The sequence below is a fragment of the Panthera tigris genome, chromosome F2, assembly GCF_018350195.1.
Source record: "Panthera tigris isolate Pti1 chromosome F2, P.tigris_Pti1_mat1.1, whole genome shotgun sequence".
Taxonomy (NCBI): Eukaryota; Metazoa; Chordata; class Mammalia; order Carnivora; family Felidae; genus Panthera; species Panthera tigris.
In genome coordinates this window covers 71,805,308-71,822,127 of record NC_056676.1, presented here as the reverse complement: position 1 = coordinate 71,822,127, position 16,820 = coordinate 71,805,308, and the positions used below count along the sequence as shown (strand labels likewise).

General features: G+C 49.1%; 1 pseudogene; it reads left to right on the top strand.

The window, feature by feature from the left end:
- Positions 1–14,459, top strand: part of LOC102958038 — a 108,698-nt pseudogene extending 94,239 nt beyond the window's left edge.
- Positions 14,460–16,820: the final 2,361 nt, after the last annotated feature.

Sequence of the window (16,820 nt, the reverse complement as noted above, 5' to 3'; positions counted from 1 at the left end):
TCAGGACCGGCGGGGAAGTGTAGGGCCCCCAGAACATGGTACCACAATATGTTTGTGAGTGTGTGCTCGCGTGTGTGCGTGGCAGCGGGGAGGGGAAGGGGACAAGAAGCACGTGCCCAGGGCTCCCGGGGAAGGACGGGGAGGCTCCCGCTGACACATGCTCTCTGGGCTCCGGGTGTACGTCCACGGCGTCTCTCGCCGGTTTGGGGGAAAAGGAGAAGGCCGGGGAATGAAAAGCCCTGGGAATACTGAACGGTTCCGCAGAGGACACGCTTACAGAGACAAAGTAACTTGCAGGTGGCTGTTTGCCTCAGAGACCTCCAGAAGCTAAAGAATAGATTCATTTATGCTTATGGTTCCCGGGGGCAAAGGCCAGACTGCACTTATTCAAGGGTCTCCTTGATCTGGGCTTGGTACGGCCCCCGGTATGTTTCTGTACAAGAGGCTCTTCATAGGTTCCCAAATACGATCGTGCTGCCAACCCCCACTCCCCCCCCCCAGCCCCACGGTCCTATGGCACTTGTAGGAAAATCCACACCCCTTGCCTAGCCCGCTTATCTGCCCATCCTCAGGCCCTTCCACGTCCCTTCTCTCCACACCTGCTACACACCCAACACTCAGTCCTGCCTCAGGGCCTTTGCACGTAGAATTCCCTCTGTCTCAAAGCCTGTTCCTCCAAACCCTTGCAAGGCTGCCTCTCTCTTCAGGCCTGTGCTGATTACGTAACTTAAAGTAGACCCAACCGCCCTAGGCATCGTGCGTGATTGATTGTGTCGACCTGTTCGACTTCCCTTTAGTACTCATTTCATCCCAGTTTTCCTGTTCATTACCCGTTTCCTCTGTATCTGTTATCTGGGCCCCTCCCACTTAGTAAACAACAACTCCATGAGGGCAGCCTGGTCTGCCTTATTCTGCATTCCTTGTGAGTCCCTAGCACCCGTGTTCGTGTCCCCATAGCGAGGATATATTTGCTGAGCAAATGACAGAGAGGGTCAGTTCAGGTGGAATCGTTCACAAAGACTTCACGATTCCCTGAGCTGGAAATAATCGTCTTTCTCTAAATGGCAAAGCCATGCTCTCTGCCTCTCCTAAGGTCCTCAGCACCGTCTGCCTGTGCTGCGGATATTTATAGTTTTTCTCTCCCCTACCAGTCCTTTTAGGCTCCTTGATCTGGCGGTACGCCTAATGCATCTCGGTACCCCCGCCTTCTCCTGGCCCTTAGCGAAGTGCGTTGCACACTCAGTGCTCCATCAGTGCTCCGTCAGGGCTGAATGAGTGGTGTCGACTGTCGTCACGGACAGCTAGGAATAATTTGGAATTCCGTGTCTCTGCATACCAAGCGCCGCGCTCATCACTCTATTCAAAATGACTAGGAATTGATGTGAATATGATTTCCAAAGATGAATATTGCAGGGCCGTAGAATTGAGTAAACACGGGGCTTCGCTGGCGGGTCGTTCTGATGGTAATTTTCTCCCCGCGTTCAGCATAATTGGACGGCTGCATCTGGGTTTTTTGGCACTAACTCTCTTCAAAGAAGAGTGAATGCAGGGAAAGTGGAAATTAAACGCGACGATCTCATCAGGGGGATGGAAAAATGACAAATGTCACAGGTCTCTCTCTAGGGAAGCAATGCAGAAGAGGGGCTCTTTTTGGTACTGATTTCAGGTGGAGTCAAAGAGGTTTCAAGGGCTGTGACTCTGTTTCCTGGCTTGCAGGTTTCCACCGGCAGCCTTGAGGCTGTGTTCGCTGGTCTGCATTTTGCTAGAACGTTCCATAATGCTTTCTCAATATATATGCATGGAGATCTCACCAACTGTGACCTAGCCAGGGATGGATTTGGGGAATGTTTCTGTTTTACCAGATGTTGTAAACACAACCCGCTTACCTCTGAAGTCTCAATTGCCACTTTCCCCTGACGCCCACGGGCATGGCCCTGCCAGACCCCATCACAGGGTTCCAAACATAGCATCTGGGTTTTCAGCCGTTTGCACCTGTGGCTTCTACTGCCCGGGGATGCTCTCCACGTACCACCACCTTCCACGTCCATCCACCAGGCAACTCCGTACCAAAGGTTAACTCCAGCCACCCCCACTCAGTGAGACCTTCCCAGAGCGATGCGTCTCCTTTGTGCCTTCACTGATGTTGTTTCTGCCTTCGTCATGTGAGTTGTCTGTGTCTCTCTGCCTCCCGACCAGATTCTGAGGTCTCAGTGGCAAGGGCTGAGTCTTAGCTAGCTATCTTTCTAGCCCTCATGCCGAGCAGAGTTCTGACACAAAGTAGATGCTCAATAAATGTGTATAGCCACAGAATATAGGACACGAGTCAAAGTCCCGACTGCCACCCGGGATAGCAGAGTTGTTCGGTGCATGGGCCTTCCACCAGACTTCCTGGGTTCAAATCCTGGATCTTGACTGGCCTCGATCTGTGATCTTGACCTTGACCTTGACCAAGTTACATGAAATCATTTCTTCATCCCTAAATTAGAGATGATGATGATAGTAATAGCAATAGTCCCCACCTCATAGGGATGCTTCTGGAATGAGATATTAATACAGCACATGATATTCACCATGCCTGACCCCTGGTGCCTTTGCTGTTGTGGAGTGTAAGTCATGTACCCATTGTCAGTCATTTATACTCATCTCCTCAGTAACAAACACAATTGCTGAGAGACTAGGATGATATAGTATGATATGTAAAATTGCTTTTCAGGAGGAAAAATATTATACAAGCAAGGTCAATCCCCATGTCACGATAAATCACGATGAGCTGTCCATTCCTGTCCCCTAATTCTGCCCTCCTTCTCTTCTTTACTTGGAAATTGGTGTGAATAAGTTGCTCTCTCCAAATAAGTCTGAGGACATGGAAATACTAGCTTATGTGAATGAAAAATAAGATGAGAATTTCTAAAATGAGGCCAAATATGCTAGGAACAGTTGTTCATCTAACCCCTTGGGCTAAGGTTGGGATAATCTGCCTTTGGTGCCTAGTGCTATTATTAATACCATACTCCATGCTTCTTGTCCTTTGAACTTTCACCTCTAGTGACCCTCTACCACAGCATACAGAGGAGGGGAGAGTAGGGATGTGTTTCCTCCACTTCTGATCCAAATAACACTTGTACATGTTTTGCTATATCTGCTAAATGGTTTTTTTCTTCAAACTGACTCACTTTTTAAATTTAAGTTTATTGGCAAAGAGAACTTACTATAGAAAAATGGAAAGTATATGCCGTACGTAAAAAGTAAGAACAACAAACAAGGGTACAATGAAAACGAAAACATCGTTGCTGAATTCCAGCCAAATACCATTGCCTGCTTAGGCTCTTGGCCTGCCGTCTTCCTCACTCTTTGCTCAAGAAGATTAGGAAGAGTCAGAAAAGCATTACACCTAACTAACTCCAAACCGAAACTTTCTCCATACTGTTACGAGAAGGAATGAAGGGGGGAAAAGTGCGACCTTTCCCACTTTGTGTTTTCAGGTTAGTTAATTCCATATTAGCGTGCCGCCTAAAATCAGCACAGCCGTTCTAAAGGCAGGTTTTACTGGTGGTACCCAGGCCGCCCTGTGGAAACGGTGCCTACCCACTGGGAAGCCATTCTCGTGCACCAACGGGCACTGAACATCAACCACAGACAGCCCAGCCTGAGCGCAGTCTCAGCCCCTTGTCCCTCACTACACAAATCTGTCAGCAGCGCCTATGGATTCTGCCCCCTCAGATCTCTTGAATCCCTCCCTCATCGCCATTGGCAGCATCGTCTTCCTGGTTGAGGTCTTCGTCCACTCCCCTTGGGTGAGTACAACATCCTTCTCCAGCATCTCTCTGTCTCCTAGGGCCTTCCCACTCTTGCCCGCCTGCCATGTGCCTGCCCAATCAAGGGCCTCATAAATGTTCACTGAATGTATGAGCCTGTATCTTTTTCTTAAGTTTATGTATTTATTTTGAGAGCAGAGGAGTGGGCAGAGGGAGAGAGAGCGGATCCCAAGCAGTCTCCCCACTGTCAACGCAGAGCTCCATGTGGGACTCGAACCCCTGCACTGAGAGATCATGACCTAAGCCGAAATCGGACACTTAACTGATTGAGCCACCCGGGCACCCCTGAGCCTATTGACAGCTGAAACTCTGGAAACCAGAAATGCAGTGATCCGTGAAGTAAAGCTGGGAGCTCCCTGGAGGGGAGGAATCTGTGGGAGGAAAGGTGAAACACCCTTCCCAAGAAGAGGAAGAGCCCCTGCCTCCTTGACCTTGATGGTCACTCAGGGAACTCCTCCTGCTCAACATCCTTCACGTGCTATGTTCTTCAGGGCTTTGAGTTGTATCTGCGCCTCTCGCCCACGAGACCATGAGCTCCTTGAGAGCGGCAACCACGTCTTAGTCTGTACGACCCCAGTGCCGCGCACATCGGAGGAGTGCCCGACGAACGCTGGGTGGAGTGAATTGCTGAAGTCAGTGGGTAGTGATTTCACCTCACCTGTCCCCAGTCAGGGCCTCCTCTGCCAAAGCCAACCATATCCTTGCCACACATCCAAGGCCTGAATGTATCCTTGTGTGGCGTGCAAGCAGTATCGTTTGTTTCTTGTTGGGAGATCTTGTCAGCCTCTATTCTATGGAGGCACAACTTAAAAAAAAGTCTTGGCAGAAAACAAATCCAGCTGGAAAGCGACGTGGAGAGAGGTGAGGCAAGAATCCCAAAGGGGGCTCCTCCAACAACCTCGTACCTGCAGCTCCCAAATCTCCATGTGATGGTAACTGCACGGTACAATGGTACCTGCCAATGGTACAATGAAATCACCTCTGTCAGTGACTGCTGACCTCTGGGGACCTTACAGAGGGCAAGCCATTCATTCAAAAGTAGGCTCAGCACAGGACCTGTCCGTTGCTCCCACGATTTCGTGAGTCAATGTGTGTCAAGGTTGTAAAATGAAGGCATTAGCAATCCCAGTTTTGCAGCCGCAGGATTGAGGCTCAGAGGAGTCAAGTACCTTGCCAAAGGCCACACAGCAATTGGCACAGCCAACTTTCACAGCACCCGTAACCAGTGTCCCTAACCATTACACGCACCGCCCGTGCTCTGCCCAGACCACCAGCCTTCCCAACGCGGATCTCTCTTTTCCTGGCAAGAGGTCAACATATCGCTCTCGGGCCGTAGTCTTCAGAGAGAAGGATGCTGTAACAGCCAGCGGATGGGAAACCACCCCCCAATCCATAAACATGTAACAGAGAAGACGTAAGGATTTCCCATTAGATACTCTGTACCACTGCCGAGGAGTAATAAAAACAGGGAGCATTTATTGAGCACTTAGGTACTACTCTGTTCTCAACAATTTCATGACACGGGTCTTGGTATTATCCCCATGGTGCAGATGAGGAACCTGAGACACACAGGCATAAAGCAGCTTGCCCAAAGTCACAGAAGGGGTAAGTGGAGGAGCTAGGATTCCACTAACCGAGCAAATCTCTGCTGACTGCCCTCCACGTGTAGGTGCTACTCTAGGGACTGGGGAAAGCCGAGAACAGAGCGGTCAGAAACCTCTTAGATCTGTGCTCTGTATCTTCTCCATCCACACGCCCGGGATGAGGAGGACAATGGTGAAGGTGACTACGTCTACTACTGTTTACTGAGCACCTACTATGTGGCAGGCCTCGACCCACTCAACTATAAAGTCAGGCCGGTACTGTCTACCTCCCAGCCTAAAGCAGGGGCATATTGTCTCATTTAATTCTCAGAAACCCTCCTGAAGTCTCACGACAACGTCCACGTTGCCCATTTCGCTCATTTCGCCATTGACCGAAGCAAGGCTGAGTCAAGGTCAGTCACCTGCTCCTCCCTGACCAATGAATCCAAATGCGCCCCTTGCTACAGGGCCACCCTCAAGTTCCATCTTCCCTAAGAGACCTTCTTTGACCCAGCCCGGCCTCCTCTGGCTCCTCTAGCTTCTTACAACGGCAGTTATCTGAGCAATTGGGAGAGAGGCATCTGAAACCAGAGAAACATAAAAACGTATTAGGTAATGCTTGTAAGTGCTGGCACCAGATCGAGGTCATAGCTAGGCTCCTTCTCACAGTCCCCCTGCCCTCGCCAGTTGGAGGAGGCTTCGGGATTTCAGAGCTGCCCTCAGTACCCCCTTTCTTTGAAAGATACTTGAGCTTTTATCTGGGTGGATGTGCAGAGCCAAATTCGGGTGGTATTACTCTCCCGGAAAGGTAACTGCACTACGTGACGTTGTTCATTACCAAAGAGGAATTCGATGAGGCCATCGCCAAGAACACTGCTTTTCGTGACAATCGATGCTGGGCTGCTCTCATCCAGACGGTTAACATGGGGAGGCCAGGATGAATTACAGGAGCACCACGCAGCCCATCCACAGGATGGGGGGGCTGGGACTGCCAAGTCTTTGCACACGACGCTCCTTCTGCCCAGGCTCTGATGCCTGTCCTTCTAAGCTTCGCCTGGAAGACTCCTATGAAGCCCTCAAAACCCAGATTAAGGATCACCCCCCCTGTGAATTCTCCTTGACTCTCAGAGGCAGATTCAGACCCTCCTTCTTCTGTGTTCCCAACGTACCTTATTCATATGCTCGTTGGAGCATATTCCGTATTACGTATGATATTAACATTTATACACACAGATACATATTTATATCTCTTTTTAAGCTGTGAACTCTACAGGGAGTTGGACCCTTTCCCCCTGTAGTAAACTTCTCCGTCAAGGCCTGGCTCAAATGCCTCCTCCTCTGTGAAGCCCTCCTTGATTAGCACCACTCTCCACATAGCACTTTGTGCAATTCTCCACCATAGCATTTGAACCTGTGTGTGTGTGTGTGTGTGTGTGTGTGTGTGTGTGTGCACGTATACAATCCGGTGTTCCCTCTAGGTTGTGCGCTCCTCAAGGGCTTGACTGTTTCATGATTTTTTTTCTGCATCCCTGAATCCTCACCCAACTCCTGGCATGTGGTGAGTTCTCATTATCTGTATGAGGCTAATAAATCCTGAGGCCCGTGTGGCTTGTTTCTGGGTGCCATTAGATCGGAAGGACCGTGGTCCAGCAAGCAATATAATGAAGAGGGAATTGTGTTCTTTGCCCCAGTATCTTGAAGAACACAGAAGGAGTGCAATGTGTAATTCACAGGGACGCTTCCCAAACTCCTTTCCACCGCACCCCACCCCATTCTCTTATACTCTGGGACTGCTCTGGAACCTGTCACTGTCGACCCCTCTCTCCTTCTTTCCCACCGTGCACGCGTGCACACACACACACACACACACACACACACACGAGCATGATGTCTAATGCCAGCCTTAGCAGCTGGTTGTCCCTCTTCACACCCCGTCCCCCCTCCCGCTCCACTCTCCTCTCCCAGTCTTTGTTACAGACACCAGTTTAGCTCGCCTGCCTGCTTTGTGTTTCCTTTCCACTTTAAGCGAGAGTCCGTTCCCCTTCTCTGCCCATGTCTTTGAGATTCTGCCTCTCTCTGTCCATTCTCCCGTGTTTGTACCCTCCCCCCCCAGTCTAGAGGAACCAGGCTGGCAAAACCTGGTTTCCACAGGAGGGGAAAAAACTCAACATGAGCAGTGGCTGGGGGGCCGAGCAGGGTGCCAGACGCAGGAAGCATCCACATGCTAAGGAATGTTGTCTGGGCCGCGTTGAATGGATAGGGACATGGATGTATAGATTAATCTCATGTATCTACTCAGCAAATAGCCATAGTGGACCTACTGTGAAACAGTCATAGGCACCGGGAAACAGACCTTGATAGGAGAAGCAAGGTGGAAATCCTATGTGATAAGGTACGCTCATCAAACTATCCCTTTACTGAGAAAGGGGTCACAGTATACACCCCCACCCTCTAGGATGAGTTATTCTGTTTCAAGCAAAACTCCCAGGGCTGAAAACCTCCGCCCTTATTCGTTACATGCGAAACTGACCCCAGAGAAGTCAAAAATGAATTACCCAAGATCTTTCAACGAGAAAACAGAGGCTCCTCAGCCTTTTCCCTTTACCTCAGGTTTCAGCAAAGAGACTGTTTTGATTGGAAATCCGTGAATCTTGGGCCCTTTAACTTCTTAGGGTAGTTATTTCAGGATTTGATGTGAGCCAAAAGGCCAACGATGAGTCACAGTGTGAATATATTAATATAATTATTATAACAAGACAACAATGATAGCTACTATTCACTAAGCATTTACTGCCCTCTACAATGCATGATCTCATTTAATTCTTTCAACAATCCCGCAAGACAGATAGATATTAAGACCAGGAGACTGAAATTGCGGAGCTTAACTTGTCCAAGGTCCACAAGGTCAGCTCCAGAGTGAAGATGCAGATACAAGACATTGCGTGCTCTTGGCTACAATGGTCAAGTTCTCTCCATCAGCCAAGACCCTCAGTGCCACTCAGAGCCGTCTCCGGGATGCTGGGAACCAGGGTGAGCTTTCTGGTCTATATTTAGCTTCCTTTTCCACCCCTTATCCCCAGTTCCTACACACACACACACACACACACACACGCACACGCACATGCACATGCACACACACACGTGATAAAGGTGGTAACTTAGAGAGGGAGAAGGGGTGGGAGAAGAAAAGACGGTCTACCAGCTGGGGATAAAGGAACCGCAAAGCCCACATACCGGAAGATGGATGTGATCTAAATAACCTCAGCACCCTGAACAGCTCCTCCTTCCAAGCCCAGGGATGTGCTGGCTGGTTCCCTGTAAAGCCTGCCGCAGGCTCCAGAGCCTGGGGAACAGCTCCAGGGCCCCTCCCCCTCCATTCTCAACTGGCCTCCACTTTTCCCCACTTTCTACCCAGAGCCCAGCCTCTGGGTTGAGACTTCATCCAGCTGCCTCCTTCAGCCATTGCTTTGGAATGCTGCCTTTCAGCCAGAGCTGGAGAGAGAGAGAGTAGGGCCTCTGGGCAGGCGAATCAGCTCACCTCCCTTAAAGGGATGTCCTTTAAGTATCCATTCAGCACCGATTTACAGCAAAGGGGTGGGTTGGCAAGAAGGCCTGCTGGTGGCTGGTCCAGCCTGTCCTCCGTTTATCACGGCAGTTTGGCTCCCACCCTTGCAAACTCCAAGCCCCACGACTGACTCAGTCACAGTCTCCTTGGAGGGCAGTTGGCAGTCTGAGCGGCTTTTTTGGAGGTCACCCACATATGCATATTGTCAAAGTACTTCTTACAACCATGCGCTGTATTCTTGGAACGAGCGCTGGGGTCATTGTTTCCTCCACCTTTGTCTCTCTCCAGCATTGGCTGGTTACGTTTCAGGGCCTGCCCAGAGGATCCCTCCTGCCTTTGGCTCTCTCTAAGCTCCAAACTGGGCCCCTAAGCGAATTCTGCTCACCCCATACTGAGAGCAGACGTCCGGAGTCCCCACCCAGGTGCAGGAATCCTGGCTCCAGCAGAGAAGGAGTTCAAACGGGATTCTTTTCACAGGGTTAACATTTCAGCAGCATCTTACAATCAATGTTAGCCATTTAATGTGGCGGCATTTCTGATTGTGTACCCAAAAGCCATTAGTAAATCAGAGAAGCACTTGCAATCAATGGTGTCTTGGAAATATCTGTAGCTTTAACTCACACACACACACACACACACACACACACACTTCTTTTGTGTTCCTACCGCACTTTATGTCTACCTCTTGTATAACTCTTGTCAGGGTGCATCATCATTGTGTGTGTGTGTATCTCACCCACTAGACAGTGAGGTCCTCAAGGGCAAAGTCTGTCTAATTCATTTTTATACTCCACTGCCAGCACTGCGTCCAGCACCTCATAGGCACTGAATTCGATTTGTTTGAATTGATGTGTAAGAGAGTGAATTCAGATGGCTCGTCTAGGGGGCACGCATCAGTCTTGGGACCGGAGGGTCTTTTTTTTTTTTTTCACTGATTAGAATAGGTGGCCATGTCTGTCTCTAGGGGGGGCCCAATGCCCCTGTCGTGGAGCGACATGGCCCAAGCACAGAATGGGTCCTTAGAGAAACTTGCAACCCTGGGCTAGTGCTACCACAAAGGGTCCCTTCTCCCAGGCCTTGGAGCCCCCTGCCCGGGCCAGGCATCAAGCTCAGGGTAAAGAAATCCGGTGTGTGACTCACACTGGAAACCTGGAAGGAACAGATGTGTATCGTGGAGGACTTGCTGGCCACTGTGTCATCGGTTATTTAGCATCAGGTTTTCAGAAAGATCTTTGGGGACTTCCCTGCAGCCAGATGACCTCATGCTGAGCGAGATTTATGGCCTCTTGAGGGAGGAGTAAGGCTATGAGGTCACAGAGGGAAGAGAGCCCTATAATTATGCATGAAACCATATCATCCCCCTGCTCCTTTATGAATCAGGCCCACAATGAGACACTGCAATTGCCATTTTGGAAAGAAAAAAAAAAAAAAGAAGGCACCTGAGTGGCTCAGTCGGTTAAGCTGTGCTGACAGCTCAGAGCCTGGAGCCTGCTTCAGATTTTGTGTCTCCCTCTGTCTCTGCCCCTTCCCTACTCTCTCTCTCTCTCTCTCTCAAAAATGAATAAACATTAAAAAATTTTAAGAAAAAAAGATATGACAAAATGCACCTGCCGATTTGTCTCTTCTTAATAATTGCAATATTCACCAACATTGCATTTGTATTTTTGTGCATCAGATACAGCAATACGTAGCAGGCACTCATTGAATTTTTGTGGACGATTTGAGCGAATGTTCTTTTACACACATTATCTCCTTTAAAGCACACAACAGCTCTTTGGGGTGGACACCAGTGTATGAGTTTCCTCAGGCCGCCATAACAAAGCACCACAGACTGAGTGGGCTTATGTCACAGACGTTTATTTCCTCACAACTTTGGAAGCGGGAAGTCTGAGATCGAGGCATCAGTAGGCTTGCTTTGATCCAAGGGCTCTCTCCTTGGCCTGCAGATGCCATCTTCTCCCTGTGTCCTCACACGGCCTTCCCTCGGTGTCTGTGTCCTAAGCTCCTCCTCTGAGGACACGGTCATATGGGATTAGAGCTCGCCCACATGACCTCCTTAATGATGTGGAGAACGAAGGCAAAAGGAAATGTAGATAAAATTAAATTTGCTTATATAACCTGCAGCCCATTGACAAATACTGGAGACAGGCAGAGAATGACTCTCCTCCAGGAACTCCTAATCTTAATGTTAACGCTTTGGTAGAGGGAAAAACAACCTTCGCTTGATGATAGCTAGGCCTCCAAGATGCTGTCAGTCTTCTCTACATGAAAACCCTTTTGGAAATGTCGTCTTGACCTCTCCCAGCCCCCCCCCAACCCCCGCCAAGTGTGTAATCTATGGTGCCTCACAATCCCAGGGCAGCTCTTTCTGCCCGTGGGTCCTGGCTCCTGTGTTTGATAAAACCACCTTTTTGCACCGGACGTGTCTCAAGAATTCTTTCTTGACCGTTGGCTCTGGACCCCAGCACTTCAAAGCACATCATGAGGACCACAACAACCCGCTGGTACAAGACTTCAGTAAGTACCTGGGTGTTTTCACAAGTGTCTCAGCTGGTGTCCACATTCATCATGGTTCCCTCCCCTTCTCTCCAGGTTGGAGTGGCCAGGTCAGTTTGGATTAGATTGTGGAACACCTTGACTGTAAACGTGAAGGAGGTGGGCTCTTATCTTATGGCAGCAGGGATGTCTTGGCAGTTTTTAAGAAGGGCCAAATTGTTTTTTTCAGGAACATACCACCCAGGAAGGGAGAAGACAGATTGGGGGACAATAGTCTAATCAGAAAGACCAATAATGACACTGTTGACCAAGTCCTGGTCCCCGTTTTTCAAACTAAGTTCTACAGAGTCTATGCATCCCACGGAGGTGCCTCAGAGGTCACCTGAGGCCCAGGAGGCATTGTGTGGAAGAGAAGAGGGGACCCGGGTTTCAAAGAGCAGCTGGACCCATGATCACTTTCTTTGTGAATAGTACACCTTAGCTCAATAACGAACATTGCAAACCTCTGATCTACATGAAACACAATGAGACCATAAATAAGAAGGGAAGAGGAGGAAGGGTGAAGGAGGAGGAGTCTCTCTCTCGAGGAGAGATAACTGGTTCTCCACAGACAGATCCCAAGGAAGAAGAGAGAAGCCATTTTTCAGACGGCTGGCCCACACATCCTGCCAGTTCCAGTCTCCCCCAGGGTGGGTCTACTTCCAAACTCACTCACATGGTTGTTGATAGATTTCAGATCCCCGAGGCTGTCAGAATGAGAGACTCAGCTTCTTGCTGGCCACTGGGCGAGGCTGCCAATGGTACATCACCCGTCCACAAACAGCTCATAACATGGCAGCCGGCTCCACTGATGATCAAGTGAGAAGGGGAGAGAGTAAGACTGAAGTCACAATCATGTGTAACCTAACCATGGAAATGACATCTAGTCACTTCTGTTAGACACCGGTCACTGGGTCCAGCCCCCACTCCAGGCGAGGGGTTAAACTCCAGGTTTAACCTAGGGATCTTGGAGAGCCATTTTATTTTTTTAATTTTTTTTAACGTTTATTTATTTTTGAGACAGAGAGAGACAGAGCATGAACAGGGGAGGGGCAGAGAGAGAGAGGGAGACACAGAATCAGAAGCAGGCTCCAGGCTCTGAGCCATCAGCCCAGAGCCCGACGCGGGGCTCGAACTCACGGACCGTGAGATCGTGACCTGAGCTGAAGTCGGACGCTTAACCGACTGAGCCACCCAGGCGCCCCTTGGAGAGCCATTCTAGAAGAGCCCACTATACTCAGAGGTAAAGACTTAACAGAGTACCCCCTGTTGCCCCCTTACTGCCCCCTCAGTTCTCGCTGCCCCCTCAATGACTCCTTCCCAAGGGGGGAGAAGTGACGTCCCTTAACTAGTGAGTTTGGGGAACGTGACTGGGATATGTGGGTCAACCATCTTAAAAATGACTTCTCTCTTCTTCCTTGGGATCCATCCGTCTGTGGAGAACCGGTTCCGTTATGCCGCTGGCCATGCCAGCAGCTGAGCCGTAAAGGCTCTGTCTCCCCTAGGAGAGAGCTTCCCTTCCCTAGAGCCACTGGGGAGAACTCCCTCAGTCTGGGTCCAGAAGTAGGCAACCCACTTTGGCTGCATACATATGCCACAATCTCCAGCCTCAGCTTCATCCAGAACGAAGTTGGTGTTTTTGTCACCATTGGCCTGAGAGTTCCGGTTCTCTCCGTTAGCTTAGAACTCTGGCAAGGAAGAGAGGCGCCCCTCTCAAACCCCACTGCCATTCTTGAAAGAGCTGGGGTCTGGAACCCACCTAACCCGAGCAGGGCAGGCTGCGCGGTCACATGAACGCAGGCGCTCAGCAGGGTCCTGCCCTTGGTTTAACACTCTGCTGTCACCGTCTCGAATTTCTTCACAATTTTTAAACAGAGGTCCCACATCTTCATTTTGCACTAAGCCCCGCAAATCATCTGGTTGGTCCTGAACCTGAGTTTGATCCTGCTTTCGCCGCTAGCCTCCAGGTCTTGGACACGTGACCAACCCCCTCTAGATTTCTCGCTTGCAAAAAGGGGCTGAATACCCAATATCTAGCACTAGGGTTGTTGGGAGCCTCAGGTGAGGCGGTATAGGTGTGAATGGTAGAACTACCCCTGGGTGTTTAACCTCCAGCGAATTAATTAGCCACCTCTGCCCAACGCAGATCCTGACCGGAACAGCTAAACAAACATGGCAGGAGGAAGGAATAGAAGACCCATTCTGGTCCCAGAGAGAACGCATCAGTCTGAGATTCTGACACGGAAGCCAATGTACCCTGCAAAGGCCCTTCCATGTATCCCAGCAACTCCATGAGCAGTTCCCACAATGCACTGTTGACGCGGCCACTCAGGAGCCTCTAGGGAGCCAAGGCCATGATGGGACATGAGGTCTCCAGGAGACCCAGACCTCATGGAAAGGTCATCTGCTGTAAAAGAACCAGTACCCTGAACGTTCACTTTGCAAACGAAGAGGAAATGTGTGCAGACATCAGGCTATCAACTTACACAACTCGAGAAAACACTAATCGTTAATGTATTTCATTGAGAAATACCAGAGAGAGAGAGAGATGCTTTTTTTGTTACTTGACTAATTTACTGCATTTCATGTTTAAATTGAAGTATCTACTTACACAATTATGAACCATCCTGACTCAAAGAAAGTTCACCAAAATAATTTCCTTATGTAACATTATCTTCCGATATACCTGCTATTTTCATTTCATTATGTGTTTTTATTCTTCCAGAGTCGAAAGATCTAATTGTATTTTTAAAGTGTCCCATTAAACCAAAATAACGATTCTGCTACAATAACCATCATGAGCTAGTTGGTCCTGACTTGTATCACATTTTGAAATGTCATGCTTTTTTTAATGGTTGTTTTCCCAAGAGGGTTTATAGCTTTTTGCAATTAGGCAGCCTTGTAAAGCATGGTTTTAGATGATTTCAATGTTTCAAACCAACTGAGCATTTCAAACACCCATTTCCTTTGCCTTTTTAAAATTAATAATAATGCCTTTCACGTCTCTTGGTTCTTTATAATTGACAAAGTGCAATCACATTTATTGTTTTATTCGCTGCTACTTTCCAGCTCTAGGTTACATGCTAGAAGAGGGCTTGGGTCACCAACAAAGCAAGAGACTAGAGCTCACATGAATGTAAAAGGAATTTACTGGCAGGATAGCAGGTGGTTCAAGGATCCACATGCAGGCTGGGGGCGGGGAATGTGGCTCCAACATCAGAACCACGGAAATCTGGGCAGCTGAGAACACTGCCAAGAGCCTGTCATCATTGTCTGGTTCAAGTGCAACCACCAGGACTGCCAACATCTCTCGCTCGCTCGCTCTCTCATTGTATCTGTGAGATGTTTCCATGTGGTTGCCGGTGATAATAGTTCATAGTTTCTTTGTTTTCACTGCAGTATCACACTCTCTGGTATAATTTACCAAAACGTCTCGCTCATTCTATTTTTTTATGGATTGTTTCTAGTTTTTGATTATGATGAGCACTGCTGCTGTGATAATGGCTTGCACCTGTCTTTTGGTGGACGTGGGCGTTAATTTTTCTTAGATGTCGCAATTCCAGAGGAATTGCTGGGCCGTCAGGTAGGCACAGGCTTCACTGCGTAGATGCTCAGTGATGGACTTTTGAGTCTCCTGCACCCAGTGTGAATATTACCTCCTATCCCTGTCCCTCTGTATCATTCCCTACACATGCAAGATCCTGGGGGTGTTCGATCATTCCAGCCCAGACCTCTTGCCCTCACCTAACAGGCCTAGGGCAGAGAACAATGTCCTTTCTCAGCTTCCATAGGATGTCCTTCATTCACATCCTGGGATGTCTTCTCAAACAAGGTGGGGGAAATGAACAAGATGTTCCGGTACCCATGAATCTGTGATGTCATACTCAGTCAGTGAGATGTCCCCGTACATATGCTTCCAGGACAGGAGACTGGAGCCCAAGCCATGGCTCTGAGGGTCTGGGCCACATGCCAAGGAGCTTCAATGAGGGGCGGCAAGACGGAAAGTTCTGGGGCACAGTGAGAGCTGAGATAGGAAAGGAGTCGGTGGCCTAGGGTCCCGCCTGCGGTTCACAGCTTCATGTTTTGTGTCATTTAAACATAAAAACACGTTTGCAAATAAACGTTCACATGTAATGCTAATAACCTACTCCTGACCCCACGATGCCACTGAGTATAAAAGTCTACCACTGATTCAAGGCACTTGGTCAGGAATAAAGAATTGGATTGTGAGCTTCCGTTGATGGCATAAAACTGTTCAAAGGAGGGAATATTAACAGTTTCTACAGATGAGACAGTAAGTCATACAAAACGGATCAAAAGGTCTGTGGCTCAGGCTGAAGTGAGGTGGGCTTGGGACCCTGACAACTCAGCCTCCCTCTCCTTCTCCTTGCCTTTCCCACCGTGGTTCCTAAGGCAGCTTTTCGGAACCCTGGAAACTCCTTTGGGCATGCTGAAGAGGGCTGTGTTTTGGAGAGAAGCACCTCTGTGGCATCGAGCAAGTAGCTTTACCTCTGAACTTCAGCTTCCTCGTGTGGGGATAATGAAACGTACTTCTTATGAGGATCGGAATAAGGGCATGCAAACCACCAGGCACGATGCCTGGCCTGTCTTAGGCAAGTGGAGAGAGCTTAATTTGCTTCCATTTCTCCGTGGCCAACAGAAGGCAGAAGTGGATTCTGGTTTGTTGAACCATCTGTTGGATGAAGCATGTGAGAAAAACCAAAAGTGAGGTGGGCAGTACAGGGAAAGGATAGCATGACGACACTTTGCCTAGCTTCCATTCATGACTGACACCAGCTGCTGAGGTCTTCGGGATGGGGGGCGGTCCATAAATAATAACCCTTTTCTTCTCCTCTTGACTGTAGAACCAGTGGAGGGAGGTGGGACACAGAGAGATGGAGAGCAGACAGCCATCTTTACGACCCATGAAACTGATGGCAGGTCATGGCGTTATACTCCTGGCCAAAAGGATTTGCTAACACTTTGCCCCTCTAGACCTAGAGACAGTCCAGCCCAGGGAGAGTTTGGGGCGAGCAGTCACATGAGCGAGAGCCCGGAATGTCGCTCTCAAGGAGGGCCTTCTGGGAACAAATGAAGCAAGGGGAGAAAAATCACCATTCTTGCAATCACACACACACACACACACACACACACACACACACCCGCCCCCATATGTGCCTGATTCTGAATCCCTAAGGCAGTGGCAAACCCTATAATCATTTAAGAATGATTTTAGGGGCCTGTTTTCGGTTCTTTTCAATCCCCCAGTCTGCATGTTCTCAGATTCTGTCATTCCCTTTCCTTCGAACAGCACCTCCTTCA